Source organism: Mustela nigripes, chromosome 2 (assembly GCF_022355385.1).
Source record: "Mustela nigripes isolate SB6536 chromosome 2, MUSNIG.SB6536, whole genome shotgun sequence".
In the NCBI taxonomy this organism is placed as follows: Eukaryota; Metazoa; Chordata; class Mammalia; order Carnivora; family Mustelidae; genus Mustela; species Mustela nigripes.
This window is the reverse complement of record NC_081558.1, coordinates 176483254-176491146: the sequence shown is the minus strand read 5'-3', so window position 1 is coordinate 176491146 and position 7893 is coordinate 176483254.

Sequence of the window (7893 nt, the reverse complement as noted above, 5' to 3'; positions counted from 1 at the left end):
ATTGGGACAACTTTCCTTAGATCCCTTCTCCTTCATTCTTGTCTTTTAAATTTTTGTATTGGATTCTAATTAGCACTTTTGTAAAATATTGTCTAGTTTCTAGTTTGCTGCTAGGGATGCCACCATGCTTTATTAACCATCTGTGCAGTGGGTACAGCCTGCTTCAGTGCTCCTCTTACCTAATCTTATCTTACCTTAGGGCCTCCTGGATTCTTGTAGTTAAGTACTAACCCCTCACCCCATTATCCCCATGGATATTAATGAGGTCAGCTCTATGGCTGCCTCTCCTTCCATCAACGTGAACTCTGGAAGGGACCATATTGTACTTATTATTTATACTGGTCCTTCATTCACTAGAGCATACATAATGGCCTTAATGAATGATCTGGACTGCTTGTTTCCTTCTGGGGAAGATAGATCTCAAACATCTTCCAGAATGGGGAAAGGTGAGCTGCCTTTGTCAGGTTTGAAGGCTTGAGGGGCATCTGCTGAGCCAATATGATCAGGGGAGTTCATCCAGAGGTCTTTATGTCATGTCTCAAAATCGCACATTACTCATTACCAGGGCCCTGAGGCTAACAAAACAGACCTGCCATGGCTGAGATTCAAACATCTCTCAAGCTCTGCAACTCTATCAGGTCATCACTTTCTTGATTATCTTTCTCCAGATGAACCATTTACTACTTGTCAGTGGTCTTCAGTTTCTCATAATCTCTCTTTAAGCCATTAAAACAAATTAGCAACAACCAGTCAACTTCACTGTCATTGTCTGTGGGGACTCTCCCCATTTTCCACTCTATTTTCTTTTCTTTTTTTTTTTTTTTTAAAGATTTTATTTATTTATTTGACAGAGACAGATCACAAGTAGGCAGAGAGGCAGGCAGAGAGAGAGGAAGGGAAGCAGGCCCCCTGCTGAGCAGAGAGCCCGATGTGGGACTCGATCCCAGGACCCTGAGATCATGACCTGACCCGAAGGCAGCAGCTTAACCCACTGAGCTACCCAGGCACCCCTCCACTCTATTTTCTAAATGCTTGGATCACTAGACCTAGAGTGGCATTCCCATCCACTGAGACATATTCCCAGGTCACTACCAGTGAAAGTTTTAGCTGTTGTCTTATGCCAGGGACTCATCATACCTCATCTATCCTTTCTGTCCACTATGTGCTGAGTCCTAAATTCAAATTTTATTGCCTGTGTTTTCTTGGACCACTCCCAGTACCACTAGTGTTAGTTTGGGTCCTGTGAGAAGCAGGTGCTAAGATGGGATTGTATATCTAAGGATTTATTTGGGGAAAATGCCTATCAGGGAAAATGGGATGAAACCAGAGGAGATGGTGGGTAAAACTATGAGACCATAATGCAGGAATGACCTCTGCAAGGTAGAGAAGGAAGGGTTATAGAGGAGGAGTCTCAGAGTGCAATACATTCTAGGAAAATTTTGACCAGGCCCATGGGGAGTCCTTAAACCAAAGTCACTTGACAGAGAAGTCCCACTTCTCATAAGAATGGACCTGCTTTAGTATCACTGCCATACTCAGTAATTTTCTGGGAGCAGCTGTGGGAAGCATGGTCTCAGTACAATTGCAATGGCTTCAGAGTACAGCAGCTGAGGCTGTCTGTCAATTATGTTCCCCATAGCAGGAGATGTGAATGGTCTATTTTCATGGCCCCCACACACACTTAAGAAAAAAACATTTCCTGGCAAAAATAAAATTCCTTTCAATACATGTAGAGATGTTAAATATATAAAAACAAATCACATTATTTCATTTGAACATTATATTTGGCTGCACATAGCTTAAAATTTGTTATATCAGTGATTCTGGAAGGTCATTTGATTTGCTAAATACAGCAAAATAGGGTTTGGAATGGCATCATGGATCTTTTACTGGAAAATTTGACATTGGTTTTGGAAACTTAGAATGGTGTATAGGTGAGAGGCAGAATTAGAGATTTTACACTAATAGATGAAGGCCAAATGGAGTTCAAGGATGAACTTCTTAGGTAAAGAGTTCAGGTTGAGGGGATGAGGGAAAGGTAAGACAGGGGTTTAATATCTGACCTCCATACTAAGGGTTATAAACATGTCTCAAAATTTAAAATACTATCAGCAGTAAAATCCTAATGATCCAAGAAGAGACTGTTTCTTTAGGAAGGCTCTGGTCTCTTGATGTCTCTGGCATTGGTTGCTTGCTGTTGTTTTCCCATACCACTTTTTCTTCATGTGTGTATGCTCTATTTCTCTCTCTTTCTCTCTCTCTCTCTCTCTCACACACACATCTGCCTCATTCTTTCTGTTGGTTCTTTTTCCTTTTTATTTTCTACTTCTTAGTCTCTCCTTTCTTTTCTCTTTGCATCTTTATTTTTTTCTCTCCTTTAAGGTCAGGATGGTTGAACCACAATATTATGTCACAGTGAAGTGAGAAAAAGAGAGATTGGCAAAGCTGACTGAAAATAAGCAATCAAAAAGGTTATGGGAGAACTGGTAATTATAAATGAATTCAATCTAATAAATTTTATTATACAGAGAAATATAAAAAAAAGCTAGTAAGCTTTAAGGAAGTCTGGATATGAATCAGATTTTAATTAGTTTTCCTGTATTTGCAGGGAGCTCTTAGTGCTTTCCTGTCAATAAAATTATCTGGAAAAATCTTTCTGTTCAAATTGTACCAACAAAGGAAAAGCTTACTGTTAACTGGGAATTAGTTTTTCCCTTGGGAGTCTGGTTCCAGTTGTATAACACTATATGGAATAATGAAAAAAGAAATATGTTCGCTCATAATTATTTTGCAAACCAATGAAAAATAAAATTTGAAATAGAAAAAAAAAGATATCTTAAGCATATTCTGAAATAAACCGATGATGTCTCAACAATACTGAGTGTGAAGAACATGGATAATCTATAGTCTGAATTTCTAAAATTAATTTGTTTTGATAGAACTCATCACTGATCTTCAGCTTTTATGAAATTCTTAGACCACACTGGTGATTTTAATCATTCTTCCCCACTCCATACGTGCAAAAAAAAAAAAAAAAAAAAAAAAAAACCAAACCAAAATCAAATTAGCTTGTAATATTAAATTGGTTCTTATTCCATTTTTTTAAATCCTCTTCAGTACTAAGCACAATGCCTTGCAATGAATTCACCTCACTAAAACTGTGAGATGCCTATCCCCAGACAATTCACATGCAAAGACTTTTGGAAAACTAGATGCATTTAATGATATCTCATTCAAAGAAGGCAGCTGTTTAGCTGTCTGAGAGTAGAAATTATTTTCTGTGAATAACTAGGTATTTTTTGCCCAATGTTTGGTATCTCCAGGGGCAAAGTGAAATGAATTTAACTGAGATTCTTATGGTTTTTTTGGAGATGAGTTAAGTCCTGAGTATAGTCAAATATGAAGCTAGGACCCTCTTCAGCTAAGTATTTCTCATAAGGAAAGGGCAGTATCTGATCTTTTGCACAAGAATAAGCTACAGATTCTTATCTCCTTAGTGTTCCAGTGGGGACACCAGCTGACTTGCATTTTCTCATTCTGTCACTAGTCCCTCTTGCTGCTGTTGTTGCTACAGTCTTTCCGCCTTCAGGACTTTGTATGCTTTACCCTGTCAGTGTCTGTCAACCCTAAATTCACCGTTACCCTTTCGTGGGTTCTTTTGTTTGAGCTTTAAATTGTTGCCAGGTACTGCTTTAGAGGTAACTTAAAAATTCTTTTTTTAAATATCCTGTGTCAAATGCCATGTGGTATTAGCATTTTAGTTTTTTTTTTTAATTTTTTTTTTAAATTTATTCATTTGAGAGAGATAGAAACAGAGAGAGCTGAAGCAGGGGGAGAGGCAGAGGGAGAGGGAGAAGCAGGCTCCCTCCTGAGCTGGGAGCCAGACATCAGGCTCCATCCCAGACCTCAAGATCCTAGCATTTGAATATTTTTTAAAGTAGTACATAGTGGATTAAAATAACTTGTGGGGAAATCATTCAAAACAGACTTCAAAAGTACCCTAGATGTTTAAAAATTAATTAAATGTATTTGAGAAACTGTTTATGTCCTGCTATTGCTTCTCATTTATTGGATATTTTGAAATTTAATATAATATTAGTTTCTGCCTAATTAATATTGAGTGCTAAAATTGTTGTGCTTGTTTTTGTTGGTGAAGTGAGTTCCTAGTGATGATTGTGAGCAGGTCAGAATAATAATTATGGTAATGATATCTGTTGAGAGATTGAAATTGTAAAATACACCTGGCTCAAATGCTGAAAAAAATAGAAAATTATGAACTATGGCTATTTTTAAACTGTTAAAGTGAGAGGGAAGCTTTTATATCATTAACTTAAAAAGAGAGAGAGAAGAAAAAAGTAAGTGATTTCCTTTTATTGAGGTATAATTGACATATAACATGTCATTTTCCTATGTACAACATGACACAATGATTCAATATTGGTATATATTGCAAAATGATCACCACAGTAAGTCTAGTAAATATCTGTCATCATCCACAGTTAGGAAAAAAAAAAATTTGTGATGAGAACTTTTAAGATTTACTTTCTTGGCAACTTTCCAACATGCAGTATAGTGTCATTAACTATAGTCACATTAGATCCCTATGACTTATTCATTGTAGAACTGGAAGTTTGTACCTTGTGATCACCTTCACCCATCCCACCTATGTCTGGCAAGCACTAGTCCAAAAAAGTGACATTAAAGAAAGAGTGACATTTTAATATTAGATCATCTATTTGGGCCATCCATTTTGATGTTATGCAGCTTCACTATTATTGCTTGTGAACTTCTGAAAGGGGCCAGCAATATCTTAGAAATGCCAAGCATTATTGATCGAATTTTCTTCCTATCTGCTTAAACGTTCCAGAGGCCAGATGCGCTGCCTGTCGCCATTTGGATCTCCCTGCCTTGTTCTTTGCTGCTTCTTACTACTTTTCCACTGCCTACCTAATCACTTTACATTTAGCAGAGCACTTCACCCAGAGCAAGGTTATCTAAATCCTGATTTTTGTAGTCATTTTAGGCATTAGTTCTGTTATACAAAATTTGAAGATATTTTGTAAAAGTGTTAAAGCTCATTAGAAATCATATAGTCACACTTTTTTTTTCCTGCAGATAACTTACCAAAAAAAAAAAAATATATATCTAGCAAAGAAAAAAGGGAGGAGGGTGCCTGGGTGGCTTAGTTAGTTAAGCATTTGATCTTGATTTCTGCTCAGGTCATGATCTCCAGATTATGAGATGGACTCCAGCATTGGGCTCTGCATTGGGGTGGAACCTGCTTAAAATTCTTCTCCCTCTCTCTTTGCCCCTTTCCCACCTTCCCTCTCTAAAGAAAAAAAAAAAATCTAGCAAGTTTTTTGTATTTTTTATATTTCAGTAAACATTGCTTTATATAGTGGTGAGCTGGTAAATGTTTACCAAAAGAAGGTTTCTCAATAGAAAATATTTTTAGAAAAAACTGATATGTAGCATTTGCTGATTGCCACGGTATAAATCCTTCCGCCACAGCTGATGTGAAGTCACTGAATAGGAACTTAGGGAATGATGTGCATGGTAAAATCTGGGAAGCGAGTGTGAGCCGGCTACAGCACCCCACTGCTTCTGGCAGAAGCTATCATTGTCTTATCCATGTTTCTTAAGACAATACAGTTTCATTGTATCCTGCCCTAATTTCCAACTGCTAGCTTTTGCATCTCTCTGGGAGTTATCTGTATATGTGGGATCTGTTTCTACTTGAGCCAGAAGTGCCAAGAAATTATTTTCCCTAGCAGCTGCGTTTGGCCAACTAGTGACAGTAGTTGCTGCATAAATTCACCATATCCCTCGTCTCTCACCAGGTAAGTTAGATGTCAGTGCTCTAAATGGCTCCCATCATTCCCCAGCAGAGTTTCAGGGCAATGCATCCTATATTGATTGTTTTCCTTCACCTTTGTTATAGTCCTCCTCATTTACAGGTATTTCCTGGAATCAACCTTAATAAAACTATTTGCATTGAATCCTTTCTCAAGATCTACTTCTGTTGGAGCCCAAACCAGTTCAAACTCCTTCTGCTCACTTCAATTTCTCCTTTTTGCAGATCTCTTTGGAGTATAACTATCTATATTCCTTATTCATGTCTCTATTTGGTATTTCCCATCATTGCTTCAAGCTCAAAATGATCTCTAATTCTATCAGTTCCTTTTCTTACCATATCATTTTCATCAGAGGTAGGATGGCTTCAGATACTTTTTGCTCTGGCTAAAGACATCATATATCACAGCATTAGGCCTCCATTAAAGGCTTTTTAATGGAGAGCATTTGCTATCAAATATGACCTACTCTCAAACCTGGACAAGATAGACTTTGATTCTTTTGTTGTGATTCCAGACTGTATTTTAAGAAATGTGGAGATCCAAGTCTAAGCAAAGGACTGTATGTGGGGGGAATTAAGTCCAAAGAACAGAACAAGAGAGACATGGAAAATATTTTACTAATATCAACCAAACTTAAATTTTTTGAGGTGTTTTTAGATCTAATCTGTGTGTTCTTATAACTGCTTTCTCTTTTTTCCTCTTCGATGGTGAAATATTTTCTCTAAATGACTTCTAAACATAAATTTGTTTCATTTTGTTTTGTTTGTCAAGTATTTTTGTGTTACTTTTGTTTTCTTTTTTTTTCCATACCAAAAAAATCTTGTCCCAAATACAGCAATGGTCACAAAAGAGTAATTTTAATGTCAGTCTCCATTTTCAAACTGGGACTCAACATTTACCAGGAAAATGAAAAAAATCTGCTAGAAGGAAACTTCTGAAATGTTTGATTTGTGGGGGCGGGGGGGGAGTCTCTCCTACAAGCCATAACACATGCATAATGACAGTTTCCTTCCTCCACGCTGGTAATGTAAACCACATAAGAATAGGAGCAAAAACTCAAGGGAGAATATGCAAAAAAATTATATTTTCCTCTCTCATGATGTACACTTTGCCTAATTATGACGGAAAAGATGCCATCTGTGAGAGACTGTTGGCTCAGAATTGCCTTTATTCTTCTCATGTATGCCATGGGAGCCATAAATCCTGTGGTAGTAAAGATAGGAAATGAAAGTATAGTCAGATTTGAAGGCTGACTTTCAGTGCTTCCCCTAGTTTATTAAGTTGTGGGAGTGATGCCATAAGAGGGTGACATAGGTTACTGACTTTATTTCCTTCATAAGAGCAACTATTCACAAGAACAACTATTTAAGAACAAGACACCACTTACCACTCGAAGAGTCTTCAAACATGGGGCTGAGGCTGAAGCACCCCCCACCCCAAACCTGCACCACAGAGACCAAGATGGACTGCATTATAGAGGTAGAAGGAGTGGCTGTGTGTTGACTGCATTGTCTCTCCCCCACGCCAACCCAGCCCAGCACCTTGAGAGGTTTTCCCTGAGCCCCTGGTGTCTCCAGTGGGAAAGAAAACAGGGCCGGGGACAACCAGCTCCCTCCCCCCAGCATTGGGGTGACATTGTAGAGAACATTTACATTTACTCGGATCTCACACCATGAGGATTGCAGAGAAATATCTGGGGGCTCAACCACTGGTTTTCTATGACAGAGAAGCAGGGAGGAGCTCAGAACAAGCAGCACACAGATCTCAGTAGACCGAGTTCATATCTGCAGTTCTCAGTAGTAACCCCAGCAAGTGGTTTTGCTCATCTGGAGAACAGGGGTGGGATGCACTCTGAACAGGGAACTTGGTGGGGTGCAGTTGTATCTGATTCAGATGCTCAAAAGAGAAATTTTGCCTACCCTCAAGCCTGTTTTGCCCACACCCTCACAAGGAGAAGAGTCACAGTCCCCCTGCTGTGGAGAGTATCTTCTGGCCCCTTATGAGCAGAAGGGCTGGCCACAACTCCTGGAAGCTGTGT